The sequence below is a fragment of the Hypanus sabinus genome, chromosome 16 (assembly GCF_030144855.1).
Source record: "Hypanus sabinus isolate sHypSab1 chromosome 16, sHypSab1.hap1, whole genome shotgun sequence".
NCBI classification, from domain to species: domain Eukaryota; kingdom Metazoa; phylum Chordata; class Chondrichthyes; order Myliobatiformes; family Dasyatidae; genus Hypanus; species Hypanus sabinus.
Genome location: NC_082721.1, coordinates 68,197,794 through 68,212,943, shown reverse-complemented (window position 1 = coordinate 68,212,943; position 15,150 = coordinate 68,197,794). Strand labels below are relative to the sequence as shown.

The following is a 15,150-nucleotide window of genomic DNA, read 5'->3' as shown; positions in this document are numbered from 1 at the left end:
TGGTGCACTTAACTCTCTCTACAGAGGAGCCATGCATCCGCAGAGAGATATGGGACACCTGCACCTTCCTGTAGTCCAATATGATTTCCCTTGTCTTCCCTGTGTTCATACTTGGGTTGTTTTCTCACACCAGTCCACCAGCCACTCCACTTCCTCTCTGTACTCTGACTCATCATCATTGTTGGAGGCTAGCCACTGTTCAGTCATCCGCAAACTCGATGACATGGTTTGAGCTGAATCCTGCAACACAGCCATGCGTCAGCAGTGTGAGACCGAATTCGGAGTATCATGTACAGTTCTGGTCATCGACTTACAGGAAAGTTAGCAATAAGACTGAAAGAGTATAGAGAGAATTTATAAGGATGTTGCTGGGACTTGATGATCTGAGTTATAGGGAAAGGTTGAATAGGCTTGGACTTTATTCCCTAGAGCGTAGAGAATGAGGGGAGATTTGACAGAGGTATACAAAATTATGAGCTGTATATAAAGGGTTAATATAACCAAGCTTTTTCCACTGAGGCTGGATGAAAATAGAACTAGAGGTCATAGATTAAGGATGAAAGGTAACATAATTGCTCTGTATGCGAAGCAGCAGTATGGGGGTGGGGGAAGTGCGAACGTGGGAACATAATGATTAGCTTAACGGTTTACAGCGCCGGCAAACTGGGTTCAATTCGCACAACTGTCTACAAGGAGTTTGCATGTTCTTCCCATGACCTCATGGGTTTCCTCCAAATGCTCTGATTTCTATCAACATTCCAAAAACATACAGGTTTGGGTTGGTAAGTTGTGGGCATGCTCTGTTGGCATGGCAACACTCACGGGCTGCCTAGCACAATCCTGACTGAATTAATTTGACACAAACAACTAAGACCATAAGACCTAGGAGCAGAATTAGGCCATCTGGCTCATCGGGTCTGCTCCACCATTCTGTCATCACTGATGCTTTTTTCCCCCTCCTCAGCCCAACTCCCCAGCCTTCTCCTTGTAATCTTTGATGCCATGTCCAATCAAGAACCTATCAATCTCTGCCTTAAATACACTCAACCACCTGGCCTCCACAGCTGCCTGTGGTAATAAATTCCACAAGTCCACTACCCTCTGGCTAAAGAAATTTCTCCACGTCTTTGTTTTAAATGGACGCTCTTCTATCCTCTTATCCTAGGCTCCCCCCACCATGGGAAACATCTACTCTGTCTAGTCCTTTCAACATCTGAAAGGTTTCAATGTGATCCCCCCTCATCCTTCTAAATTCTAGAGTGTACAGACCCCGAGCCATCAAACATTCCTTGTATGATAACCCTTTCATTCCTGGAATCATCCCCTGGACCCTCCCCAATGCCAGCACATCTTTTCTTCGATGAGGGGCCCAGAACTGTTCGCAATACTCAAGGTGAGGCCTCACCAGTGCCTTATCAAGCCTCAGCATCACATCCCTGCTCTTGTATTCTAGACCTCTTGAAATGAATGATAACATTGCATTTACCTTCCTCACCATCGACTCTACCTGCAAGTTAACATTTAGGGTGTTCTGCACAGGGACAACCAAGTCCCTTTGCACCTTAATTTTTTGGATTTTCAGCCTGCTTAGAAAATATTCCGCACATTTATTTCTACTACCAAAGTGCATGGCCATACATTTTCCAACATTGTATTTCAATCACCACTCTCTTGCCCATTCTCCTAATCTTGTAAATCCTTCTGCAGCCTACCTGTTCCCTCAACACTACCTGCCCCTCCACCAGTCTTCGAATCATTTACAAACTTGGCAACAAAGCCATCTATTCCATCATCGAAGTCATTGATACACAGCATAAAAAGAAGCGGTCCCAACACTGACCCCTGTGGAACACCACTCGTCACTGGCAGCCAACCAGACAAGGATCCTTTTATTCCCACTCACTGCCTCTCATCAATCAGCCAATGCTCTAACCATGTTAGTACCATGGTTTTGATTTACTAAAGACAAATTAGTGGAATTTCAAGGAAGATCATTTTCGCCCAGAAAGTGGCTAAAATGAAGAACGCACAGCCTGAAGGAGACACGGAGACGGCAGATGCTGGAATCTGGAGCAATAAACAGTCTGCCGGAGGAACTCAGCATCTGTGGAAGGAAAGGAATTGCCATAATCCTATAAATGAAAAACAGTATATTTACTTATTCAGAGACTCGTTGTAGAGTGGTTGTCTCCATGCTACTGAATATTGTCATCAAAGTAATATAAAACATGGCCGATTCTCTTCCCCGTCCAAGTTGAGGTAGACCACAATTAGTTAACTTGGTTGCTGAAATCAGTCAACCTGCCACAGGTGATAAAACCTAACCTGAGTGGTTTCTCGATCAGTAAGGGGGTCAAAGGTTATTGGAAGAAGGCAGGAGAATGGGGTTCAGAAGGATAATAAATCAGCCATGGCAGCAGACTCAATGGGCCGAATGGCCGCAATTCTGCTCCTAGATCTTATGGTACATCAATTTCACATCTTGTAGATTTTGTTGGCTAAAATAAAAGTGGAAGCTATTTTAAACCATTGCATTGAATCTCGACCACGATGCGTTCAAAGTTTCAAAGTGCCAGGCACATCTGAAGAACAGAACCCTTTCCATTTTATGCGACCAGATGTACTGTGACAACGTCTGAAGCTGCAAATGCCCACTACCTGAATCAAAGATTGAGGAAAAATTGAATTTAAGCCGCTGTAGAAAAGCGGCTCTGAGTCTTTGAAGTGGAAATGAAAAGAGCGGGCATTTCTAGAACACGGTGGCACTGGGTCAGACCAACTGGTCCAAAATGCCAGAGCACCTGCAGGACAGCAAATGCAGAAATCATGAACACGAGAGATTCTGCAGAAGCTGGAAACCCAGAGCTGGAGGAACTCTGCGGGTCATTCAACATCCATGGAAGGGAGAAAACAGACAATGTTTCAGGCTACCTTTCATTAGGACTGGAAAGGAAGGAGGGGAAGGGGGTGTTAGTGAAGTAGCCAGAATTCTAACTCCCCCCTTTCTGGTGCAGGTGAAGGATCTCGACCCAAAACACTGACTGTTCTTCTCCATAGATGCTGCAGGAACTGGGGAACTCATTTTCCCTTCAGATCCAGATCCTTGTGAATTAAACTGCTACAAACCTCAGTGCAGAGCTCCTGTTCCAATAAAACAAACATTTTTGTGACCTGGCGTTTATACTTGCATTGCTCTGAAAACGGGGGTTTTGTGAAATAATCCGCAACGGCTATTTTTGGCGGTGCAGTACAGCAGCTGAGTAAAACACTGTAATCTGATTAAAAAACCTCTTCATTTCTTTGGCATTTTGTGGGTAATGTGAGAAATTGCATCGCGTCCCAATGGGCAGATCCACACACAAGTTGCAGCTGTCAGGAGAATCGTTCACTGCTCGCTTGCTTGAAACAGAAAGATGGGCTCAGTGGAGAAGTTAACCGGTGTGCATCACTTCAGATATGTAGCCCACAAGAGCAGAATTAGGCCATTCAGCCCATCAAGTCTGCTCTGTCATTCCATCAGGACTGATTTATTATCCCTCTAGCTAAAGAAATCCCTTCTCCTTCCTTCTTACCACATGAAGGCAACTCTTTCAGGCCAGCACTTTGATGAGCATGACTGGACAAATGGATCATTATTGTATACAAAATGCACTTTAGCTTTCTAAACCTCTTTTGCACCTTTAATCCTATTTGGAGTGAAGGAATGTGACCCAGGATTGCTCTAAGCTATAAGCCAATGATTAAATGACGATGGTGACCTGCACACTGGTTTAGCCTGGGTTTTCTTGCTTGTGAGGAACTATTTGTATTCTGTTCAATACCTGCAGGATCAAAGTACAATTTTTAGGGAAATCATGGGGTTGAAGCCATGGGTACTGGGATAATTGGGGTGTGTGTGTGTGTGTGTGTGTGTGTGTGTGTGTGTGTGTGTGTGTGTGTGTGTGTGTGTGTGTGTGTGTGTGTGTGTGTGTGTATGAGTGTGTGTGTGTGTGTGTGTGTGTGTGTGTGTGTGAGAGAGAGTGTGTGTGGTGTATGTGTGTGTGGTGTATGTGTGTGTGTGAGTGTGTGTGTGTGTGTGTGTGTGTGTGTGTGTGTGTGTGTGTGTGTGTGTGTGTTGGAGGGGGAGGAAAGAGACTTGTTTCGCTGTTGTTGCATTGTTCATTGCGTTCTCTGTTGTCCTGCTGAACACTTTGGGCATGCTATGTTGGTGCCAGAATTTGTGGCGAGACATGCGGGCTGCCCCGAGCACGTCCCTAGCTGTGTAGCTTATGTTAAGACAATTGATGCATTTCACTGTACGTGATCAATAAATCACACTTTAAACTAATATCCATTGTACTTAACTACCTCACTGCTCCAATATTACAAGAATTATTTCTCATTCAAAACCACAGTGGGACCATTCTCCATCTCCTCACCATTTTCTGTATCTGGGTGTGATTCCAAATTGACTGCTCACTCACTGGTGTCCTTATTGCATGGTTCAACCTCCTGGATCATTATTCAACCTCCTGGATTTGCCAGATTACTAAGGCATTGGGTCGTTAGCTTAGAGGTCCTAAACTCCTTGTTCAGCCATTCAGTGGTTAAAGTCAAAACCCAGAAGGTTTCCTTTTCCCTCCTTCTAATGTTACCCCTATGGCTCTCTTTGTCTGTCTTTTATGGTTCATTCACTTATCCAAGGCAGTAACTGCAAAAACAAACAAGTGCATTCACAAGAAAGGGTTGGCAGGCTAATAACTGTTATGGTTTTTGCAATCAACCTTACTCTATCTTGCCATATGTGAATACATACATAATTATATCAATTAGAGGACTGATAACACCCTCATGATCTGCTTTGTAATGTGCTGGCTACGATAATGGCACTATGTAAATAGGAGATGTTTTTACTGCTTTCGTTTATATTCCACAGCTACCTCCTTCGCACTACGTAGGAAAGGCAAGACTTTCTGGTCAGTATGCTCACCAGACCAGAGAGCATTGCATGGGGCCACTTTTGGAATCTTGCCCACCTACCTGTTATCTTAGACTATAATAACACAATATATAAAAGTACTGTATTATCAAATCCAGATAACGCATAAAAACCTGAAGGCACGAACATCAATTTATCTAACCTGGTAATTTCTCCCACTCTGCCTTCCCTCTTTTTCCATTTCCTCTCTTACGCTCCTCTTCTCCTTGCCCCCCTCTGGTGTTCTTCCACCTTCCCTTTCTCCCATGGTCTACTCTCCTCTCCTATCCTTCTTCAGCCCTTTATCGCTTTCACCTATCTCCCCCCAGCTTCTCACTTCAACCCACCCACCTTTCCCCTCACCTAACAGCAGCCAACTTGTACTCCTTCCCCTTCACCCTCTTCCCTCTTCCTTTCTAGCCCTGCTGAGGGGTCTCGACCCGAAACATCACCCGTTTATTCCTCTCCTGCTGAGTTTTTCCAGCACTTTGTGTGTGTTAAACAGCAGAGATTTTGGCCAGCACACGAAATGCTGGAGGAACTCAGCAGGTCAGGCAGCACCAATGGAGGGGAATAAACAGCCAATGATTTGGGCCAAGACACTTCATCAAGACTGCAGAGATCACAGGTTGGGAGAAGGGAGAGAGGGTCTTGCAGAACTCCCGTTGAAGAGAGGAGGAAAACTTCTTTTGAAGACATCCTTTGAAGAGCCTTCATAGTGGAGCAGCAAAAGGGAGACACAGAAAATTATGCAAATACTGTAAATCTTGAGCAATACACAGAAAGAAAGGCGCTGGAGGAACTCCCAAGTCAGGCAGCATATCTGGTAGAGAATAATGAAAGCAGCCTTAAGCATGACTGTTTATTTTCCTTCATAGATGCCACCAAATTTGCTATGGTCCTCTAATTTAGTGTGTTATGCTTAAGATTTCCAGCATGTGTAGAAGCTCTTGTATCTGAGTGGGGCTTTCAGTGTCTTGGAATTGTGGAAGGAAGCACATTTGCCAGGATTACTGGGTGCATGGTGACAATTCTCCAATGGAGGTTTTGATGCCAGGATGTTACTTGATGGAAAGGAAATGCTGACAGACATGGAGTGGTTTCTGATGTGGCCCACCGTCTCGTTTGCATGTCTACGCTTGTTTTTGAGGATGGGATTTGTTCTTCCACCTTTGCTGAAGGTGACTTCTCATCTATCAATGACATATGTCGTGAAGTTTGTTGTTTTACAGCAGTAGTACAGTGCTATAAATAAAAAAAACTATGACATTAAAATTGAAAAAATAAACAATTAGTGCAAAACAAAAAGCAAAAAAGTGAGGTAATGGTCGTGGATTCAATGCTCATTGAGGGATCTGTTGGCAGAGGGGAAGAAGCTGTTCCTGAATCGCTGAGTGTGTGCCTTCAGGCTTCTGTACCTCCTCCCTGATTGTAGCAGTGAAAAGAGGGCATGTCCTGGGTGGCAAGGGTCCTTAATGATGGAAGCCACCTTCTTGAGGCATCTTCAGTTGAAGATGTCTTCAGTGGTGGGGAGGCTAGTGCCCATCATGGAGCCGGCTGAGTTTACCATATCCTGCAGCTCTTCCCATTCCGTGCGTTGCTGCCTCCGTACCAGCCAATTAGAATGCTCTCCGTCATTCACCTGTGGCAACATGCTTGAGTCCTTGGGGTTAGGTTTAGGTGAAGGGACAGAGATGTAGGGGACTTGGAGGGCAGCTCAGAGTCTAAGCCTCCGGTCCAGGTTTGAAGGCCAGCAGTGAGGGCGTGGCCAGCTGCACACAACTGGGGCCTCATCCTCGGTAAGTCCGGCGTTCGAGGCCTGGAGTTCGGGCCGTCGTGCCGGGTTCTCGTTCGTCATCATCCATGGTACCGAAGGTCGAAGCCCGAGGGCTGATCGGAGGTCTGGATCAAAACCGGAAGGGCAATCAGAGATCCAGTGGAGGCCCGGTGGTCAGAGCCCAGGTCTGCCAATCTCTGCAAGTCGCCTGGCGAGGTCGGGGCGCAGTGTCTGCCAATCTCTGCAAGTCGCCTGGCGAGGTCGGGGCGCAGTGTCTGCCAATCTCTGCAAGTCGCCTGGCAAGGTCGGGGTGCAGTGTCTGCAAATCTCTGCAAGTCGCCTGGCGAGGTCGGGGCGCAGTGTCTGCCAATCTCTGCAAGTCGCCTGGCGAGGTCGGGGCGCAGTGTCTGCCAATCTCTGCAAGTCGCCTGGCGAGGTCGGGGCGCAGTGTCTGCCAATCTCTGCAAGTCGCCTGGCGAAGTCGGGGCGCAGTGTCTGCCAATCTCTGCAAGTCGCCTGGTGAGGTCGGGGCGCAGTGTCTGCAAATCTCTGCAAGTCGCCTGGCGAGGTCGGGGCGCAGTGTCTGCCAATCTCTGCAAGTCGCCTGGCGAGGTCGGGGCGCAGTGTCTGCCAATCTCTGCAAGTCGCCTGGCGAGGTCGGGGCGCAGTGTCTGCCAATCTCTGCAAGTCGCCTGGCGAGGTCGGGGCGCAGTGTCTGCCAATCTCTGCAAGTCGCCTGGCGAAGTCGGGGCGCAGTGTCTGCCAATCTCTGCAAGTCGCCTGGCGAAGTCGGGGCGCAATGTCTGCAAATCTCTGCAAGTCGCCTGGCGAGGTCGGGGCGCAGTGTCTGCCAATCTCTGCAAGTCGCCTGGCGAAGTCGGGGCGCAGTGTCTGCCAATCTCTGCAAGTTGCCTGGCGAGGTCAGAGCCCAGGTCTGCCAATCTCTGCAAGTCGCCTGGCGAAGTCGGGGCGCAGTGTCTGCCAATCTCTGCAAGTCGCCTGGCGAGGTCAGAGCCCAGGTCTGCCAATCTCTGCAAGTCGCCTGGCGAGGTCGGGGCGCAGTGTCTGCCAATCTCTGCAAGTCGCCTGGCGAGGTCAGAGCCCAGGTCTGCCAATCTCTGCAAGTCGCCTGGCGAGGTCGGGGCGCAGTGTCTGCCAATCTCTGCAAGTCGCCTGGCGAGGTCGGGGCGCAGTGTCTGCCAATCTCTGCAAGTCGCCTGGCGAGGTCGGGGTGCAGTGTCTGCCAATCTCTGCAAGTCGCCTGGCGAAGTCGGGGCGCAGTGTCTGCCAATCTCTGCAAGTTGCCTGGCGAGGTCAGAGCCCAGGTCTGCCAATCTCTGCAAGTCGCCTGGCGAAGTCGGGGCGCAGTGTCTGCCAATCTCTGCAAGTCGCCTGGCGAGGTCAGAGCCCAGGTCTGCCAATCTCTGCAAGTCGCCTGGCGAGGTCGGGGCGCAGTGTCTGCCAATCTCTGCAAGTCGCCTGGCGAAGTCGGGGCGCAGTGTCTGCCAATCTCTGCAAGTCGCCTGGCGAAGTCGGGGCGCAATGTCTGCAAATCTCTGCAAGTCGCCTGGCGAGGTCGGGGCGCAGTGTCTGCCAATCTCTGCAAGTCGCCTGGCGAGGTCGGGGTGCAGTGTCTGCAAATCTCTGCAAGTCGCCTGGCGAGGTCGGGGCGCAGTGTCTGCCAATCTCTGCAAGTCGCCTGGCGAGGTCGGGGCGCAGTGTCTGCCAATCTCTGCAAGTCGCCTGGCGAGGTCAGAGCCCAGGTCTGCCAATCTCTGCAAGTCGCCTGGCGAGGTCGGGGCGCAGTGTCTGCCAATCTCTGCAAGTCGCCTGGCGAGGTCAGAGCCCAGGTCTGCCAATCTCTGCAAGTCGCCTGGCGAAGTCGGGGCGCAGTGTCTGCCAATCTCTGCAAGTCGCCTGGCGAAGTCGGGGCGCAATGTCTGCAAATCTCTGCAAGTCGCCTGGCGAGGTCGGGGCGCAGTGTCTGCCAATCTCTGCAAGTCGCCTGGCGAAGTCGGGGCGCAGTGTCTGCCAATCTCTGCAAGTTGCCTGGCGAGGTCAGAGCCCAGGTCTGCCAATCTCTGCAAGTCGCCTGGCGAAGTCGGGGCGCAGTGTCTGCCAATCTCTGCAAGTCGCCTGGCGAGGTCAGAGCCCAGGTCTGCCAATCTCTGCAAGTCGCCTGGCGAGGTCGGGGCGCAGTGTCTGCCAATCTCTGCAAGTCGCCTGGCGAAGTCGGGGCGCAGTGTCTGCCAATCTCTGCAAGTCGCCTGGCGAAGTCGGGGCGCAATGTCTGCAAATCTCTGCAAGTCGCCTGGCGAGGTCGGGGCGCAGTGTCTGCCAATCTCTGCAAGTCGCCTGGCGAAGTCGGGGCGCAGTGTCTGCCAATCTCTGCAAGTTGCCTGGCGAGGTCAGAGCCCAGGTCTGCCAATCTCTGCAAGTCGCCTGGCGAAGTCGGGGCGCAGTGTCTGCCAATCTCTGCAAGTCGCCTGGCGAGGTCAGAGCCCAGGTCTGCCAATCTCTGCAAGTCGCCTGGCGAGGTCGGGGCGCAGTGTCTGCCAATCTCTGCAAGTCGCCTGGCGAGGTCAGAGCCCAGGTCTGCCAATCTCTGCAAGTCGCCTGGCGAGGTCGGGGCGCAGTGTCTGCCAATCTCTGCAAGTCGCCTGGCGAGGTCGGGGCGCAGTGTCTGCCAATCTCTGCAAGTCGCCTGGCGAGGTCGGGGTGCAGTGTCTGCAAATCTCTGCAAGTCGCCTGGCGAGGTCGGGGCGCAGTGTCTGCCAATCTCTGCAAGTCGCCTGGCGAGGTCGGGGCGCAGTGTCTGCCAATCTCTGCAAGTCGCCTGGCGAGGTCGGGGCGCAGTGTCTGCCAATCTCTGCAAGTCGCCTGGCGAAGTCGGGGCGCAGTGTCTGCCAATCTCTGCAAGTCGCCTGGTGAGGTCGGGGCGCAGTGTCTGCAAATCTCTGCAAGTCGCCTGGCGAGGTCGGGGCGCAGTGTCTGCCAATCTCTGCAAGTCGCCTGGCGAGGTCGGGGCGCAGTGTCTGCCAATCTCTGCAAGTCGCCTGGCGAGGTCGGGGCGCAGTGTCTGCCAATCTCTGCAAGTCGCCTGGCGAAGTCGGGGCGCAGTGTCTGCCAATCTCTGCAAGTTGCCTGGCGAGGTCAGAGCCCAGGTCTGCCAATCTCTGCAAGTCGCCTGGCGAAGTCGGGGCGCAGTGTCTGCCAATCTCTGCAAGTCGCCTGGCGAGGTCAGAGCCCAGGTCTGCCAATCTCTGCAAGTCGCCTGGCGAGGTCGGGGCGCAGTGTCTGCCAATCTCTGCAAGTCGCCTGGCGAGGTCAGAGCCCAGGTCTGCCAATCTCTGCAAGTCGCCTGGCGAGGTCGGGGCGCAGTGTCTGCCAATCTCTGCAAGTCGCCTGGCGAGGTCGGGGCGCAGTGTCTGCCAATCTCTGCAAGTCGCCTGGCGAGGTCGGGGTGCAGTGTCTGCAAATCTCTGCAAGTCGCCTGGCGAGGTCGGGGCGCAGTGTCTGCCAATCTCTGCAAGTCGCCTGGCGAGGTCGGGGCGCAGTGTCTGCCAATCTCTGCAAGTCGCCTGGCGAGGTCGGGGCGCAGTGTCTGCCAATCTCTGCAAGTCGCCTGGCGAGGTCGGGGCGCAGTGTCTGCCAATCTCTGCAAGTCGCCTGGCGAAGTCGGGGCGCAGTGTCTGCCAATCTCTGCAAGTCGCCTGGCGAAGTCGGGGCGCAGTGTCTGCAAATCTCTGCAAGTCGCCTGGCGAGGTCGGGGCGCAGTGTCTGCCAATCTCTGCAAGTCGCCTGGCGAGGTCGGGGCGCAGTGTCTGCCAATCTCTGCAAGTCGCCTGGCGAGGTCGGGGCGCAGTGTCTGCCAATCTCTGCAAGTCGCCTGGCGAGGTCGGGGCGCAGTGTCTGCCAATCTCTGCAAGTCGCCTGGCGAAGTCGGGGCGCAGTGTCTGCCAATCTCTGCAAGTCGCCTGGCGAAGTCGGGGCGCAGTGTCTGCAAATCTCTGCAAGTCGCCTGGCGAGGTCGGGGCGCAGTGTCTGCCAATCTCTGCAAGTCGCCTGGCGAAGTCGGGGCGCAGTGTCTGCCAATCTCTGCAAGTCGCCTGGCGAAGTCGGGGCGCAGTGTCTGCCAATCTCTGCAAGTCGCCTGGCGAGGTCAGAGCCCAGGTCTGCCAATCTCTGCAAGTCGCCTGGCGAAGTCGGGGCGCAGTGTCTGCCAATCTCTGCAAGTCGCCTGGCGAGGTCAGAGCCCAGGTCTGCCAATCTCTGCAAGTCGCCTGGCGAGGTCGGGGCGCAGTGTCTGCCAATCTCTGCAAGTCGCCTGGCGAGGTCAGAGCCCAGGTCTGCCAATCTCTGCAAGTCGCCTGGCGAAGTCGGGGCGCAGTGTCTGCAAATCCACGAGTCCACCAAAGAAGATGGTCTGTTCTGGTGTTAGAGGATTGTTTATGTGTGAGGGTGGGAAGAATGGCGATTATTTCGCTGTTGTTGCTTCGTATGTCGGTTTTGTTGAGTTCTGTGTGTTTCGATGTACACATGATATAGAAAACTGAACCTGCATGTGAATCAGCTGTGATGGACAAAATGGGATCCTCAAAACAGCTCAGGTGTTAGCTACAGTAAACAGTATATATATTTAGCGATGAAAGGATGCAGAATTTTGCTAGCAGTTGGTGTAAATAATGTCAGGATCTCTAGTACTGACCATGGATCTCTCCCATTGCATAAACTGAATACACTTCAAGGTCAAGTGATATAAACAGAAGGAAGTATTCGTTTCACGAGTCTCAGAGTTTCACTGCTTGATATATGCTCGGGAGTCAGATTATAAATCTAGCTAACCCCACAGGTTTTTTCACAGTGTGTTAGAAGTCTCCCCTATTCTATTCCAGCACAAATCCCTGTCAGTTATTGTACTGCTTATCTACAGGTTCAGAGTGGGTCACACGTGTATATTGCCTTTTTGCAGGCCTGCCGTATTGCAACTGATTTGTAAACTTAAAGCTATGATACCACCACAAAAGGCAGGATCTCCCAGCGGCCACCCATTTCAATCTGACTTCCCATTCCAATATGTCTACTAAGGTTGGAGGAGCAACACCTCACATTCCATCCAGGTACGTTCTAATCTGATGGCATAAACGCTGATTTCTCTAACTGCTAGTAATTTCTCAACCCTTCCTGACTTCTCCCTTTCTCCATTCTAGCTTGCCTGTTAACTGTCTCCTCATCTGTCCATTACCTATCAGATTCCTCCTGTTTTGGCCTTTTACCTCTTCTACCTTTCACCTCCCAGCTTCTCACTTCATCCCCCCCTTCACCCAGCCACTTTCCCCCTCACCTGGTCTCACCTGCCAGCTTGTGTTCCTTCTCCTTCCCCCCTCCACCTTCTTATTCTGGCTTTTCCCATTTGCTTTCCAGTTTTGATGAAGGGTTACAGTCTCAGTCCAAAATACGGCATTGATTGGCCTAATCTCAAATAATAATGAGGCAACTTACAGAGAAGAAGTCATCACCCTGACACAGTGGTGTCAGAGAACAACTTCTCCTCAATGTTGCAAAAACAAAGGAGCTGGTTGTGGAATACAGGAGGAATGGAGTCAGGCTAACCTCTATAGACAAAAACAAAGGAGTTGGTTGTGGACTACAGGAGGAATGGAGTCAGGCTTATCTCTATAGACATCAATGGATCTGGGGTTGAGAGGGTGAACAGCTTTAAATTCTTCAGTATACACATCACCGAGGATCTCACGTGGTCTGCACATACTGGCTGTGTGCTGAAAAAAGCACAACAGCACCTCTTTCACCTTGGATGGTTGAAGAAGTTTTGTATGGGTCCCTAAATCCTAAGGACTTTCTACAGGGGCGCAATTGAGAGCATCCTGACTGGCTGCATCACTGCCCGGTACGGGAACTGTACCTCCCTCAATCACAGGACTCTGCAGAGAGTGGTGCGGACAGCCCAGCGCATCGGTAGATGTGAACTACCCACTATTCAGGACATTTATAGAGACTGGTGCGTTAAAAGGGCCTAAAGGATCACTGGGGACCCGAGACACCCCAACCACAAACTGTTCCAGCTGCTACCATCCAGGAAACGGTACCGCAGCATCAAAGCCAGGATCAACTAACTCCAGGACAACGCCTTCCACCAGGCCATCAGACTGATTAATTTGCGTTTCTATGTGATATTGACTGTCCTGTTGTACATACTATTTATTACAAATTACTGTAAATTGCACATTGGACATTTAGAGGGAGACATAATGTAAAGATTTTTACTCCTCATGTGTGTGAAGGATGTAAGAAATGAAGTCAATTCAATTCAGTTCAAAACGTCAACTGTTTATTTATTTCCAGAGATCCTGCCCGACCCGCTGAGTTCCTCCAGCATTTTGTGTGTGCTGCTCTGGATTTCCAGCGTCTTGCATTTAGGATACTGCTCTGAAGCAAAACGATGGCAAGCCCTGCACCGTCCGGCGTCTGGCTCCTTTCCTGTATCATCATTCCACGTCCAATACCGTGGCGCTCCGGTGCGACGTCGGCAGCTCACACCGACGTTCCCAGTGGCCAGCGCTGCGTACTGTTCCCGTTTCAAAATGCGCTTGTGGAATTATGGTGAGATGTTCAGTTTCATTAATTGTTACATTTTAGCTCAGGTTCGTGGGTCACCCTGACTGTAACCAGGGTGCATCATAATCCCCTCCCCAATCTGTATGTGACTGAGCTGCTGCTTGTCACAATAAAGATGGCAGTTGAGTTAAACGAGCTCTTCTCTGTCATCGTGGACAGAATGCTCGCCACATTGGCGTCAGAAGTGGGATTAGAAACGGACAGAAGATTGAAGAGCTACGACATTGGATGGAAGACCTTCAGACCCTGGGGCTGAGTCTCCTCCGCACCCCAGGCCGTGCTCCCAGAGTTTGGATGCCGACTCACTGGGAGAGCCTGGGAACTGGGCAGTCCGGCGGGTTATGGTCCCCGGCAACTGTGCAGTGATGCAAGGGAAGAGATGACTGCGTGTCGTAGAGGGGAAAAGCCCAGTGGAGCACGAGGTATGCCTAGCCAACATCCAGAACATCTGCATCATTGGCCTGGACGTGCTGTCTTGCCAGGGACCCATGTGGACGTGCTTGTTGCCGAAGCTGGTGCTCTCCGGCAGGGCAGCTCCAGGAAGAGGACCAGCTGGGTCCTGCACCAACCACCACCAGTCTCACCACGGCCCTCTGCTGTGCAGTACACCCCACAACAGCCAACGCAACACAGCAGAACCAGGGGCCACCAGGACTGGCCACTTCAGGGCCGCAAAGACGTTGGACAAGCTGCGGGGACGCTTCTATTGGCCTGGGTGCAGGCGGGACGCCAGTCTAGGGCACCCATGCAGTGGTACCTGGTGGGGGCCCCAGTACAGGTCTACTGCCCCACACTCAGAAGGAGAGACTATCCCCCAAGCGTGGAAGCCACTGGAAGTGGTGGGGGTGGGGGGGGGGGAGAGGTCTGCATCTCCGATGTGGTATACCGGATGCAGTGGCCTGAGCAGTGGAAGGCAGTCGTACTGCACTGGGACCGGCTGGCACCATATCGGCCCTCTGCCAGGCTGAAGGAAGGAAGTGACACTCCGGGGCCCTGCCTCTTGCCTCACTAAACAGTGCCTCTCCTGGGGGGGGGGGGGGGGGGAGCTACAGACACTGCCAGTGCTCCAGGTGGCTGTGTTGACCACCATCGGGACTTTTGAACTTTGTTGTGGACTCTGGGGTTGCTGGGGAGGGCTGATCCCTCAGGTGGGGGCAGAGTGGCCAACAACTCACCTCAGCATTCCCAGTGGCCGGCGCTACTTATTGATCTTGTGTTGAAATGTGTTCACGTTCAAGTTCATTTATTTTAGCTCAGGTTATACAGTTGTTCGCTTGTGTGTTTGTGGGTCACCCAGACTGTGACTGGGGTACGTAATAATCACCTCCCCTGCATCTGTATGTTGCTGAGTGGGTTCTCACCGAGTGATGGCGCTCTGTCTGTTGTTGGGCTCGAGATAGACGAGTTCTTCTCGTCTGTCATCACGGACCGAATGCTCGCCGCAATACGAGGGCAGGCTGATCTCAGGCAGGCGAACATAAAATACAGAATAGGACAACATAATACAGGCCCTACGGCCCACGATGTTGCTTAAACTCCTCTCCTATCAATCTAACCCTGCCCTCCCACATAACCTCCATTTTTCTTCTGTCCATGTGCCTATCTAAGAGACTCATAAATGGCCCCTAATATATCTGCTTTAACCCCCACCCCGGAGTGTGTTGCAGGGCTTTACCCCTCTCAGTGTAAAAAAACCTCTCTGACACCCCCTATACTTTCCTCCAGTCACCTTCAACTTATGCCCTCTCATATCAGCCATTTCCACCCTTTTATTGTCTCC

General features: G+C 51.7%; 1 long non-coding RNA gene across 1 annotated transcript in view; it reads left to right on the top strand.

Moving 5' to 3' along the window:
• The window catches only part of LOC132406406 (uncharacterized), a 34,339-nt gene extending 19,517 nt beyond the window's left edge, over positions 1-14,822 (top strand). Inside the window, exons 2-3 of the long non-coding RNA XR_009516158.1 lie at positions 11,707-11,854; positions 13,098-14,822. This is a non-coding gene — a long non-coding RNA (uncharacterized LOC132406406). The remainder of the gene's footprint in view (positions 1-11,706; positions 11,855-13,097) is intronic.
• Positions 14,823-15,150: the final 328 nt, after the last annotated feature.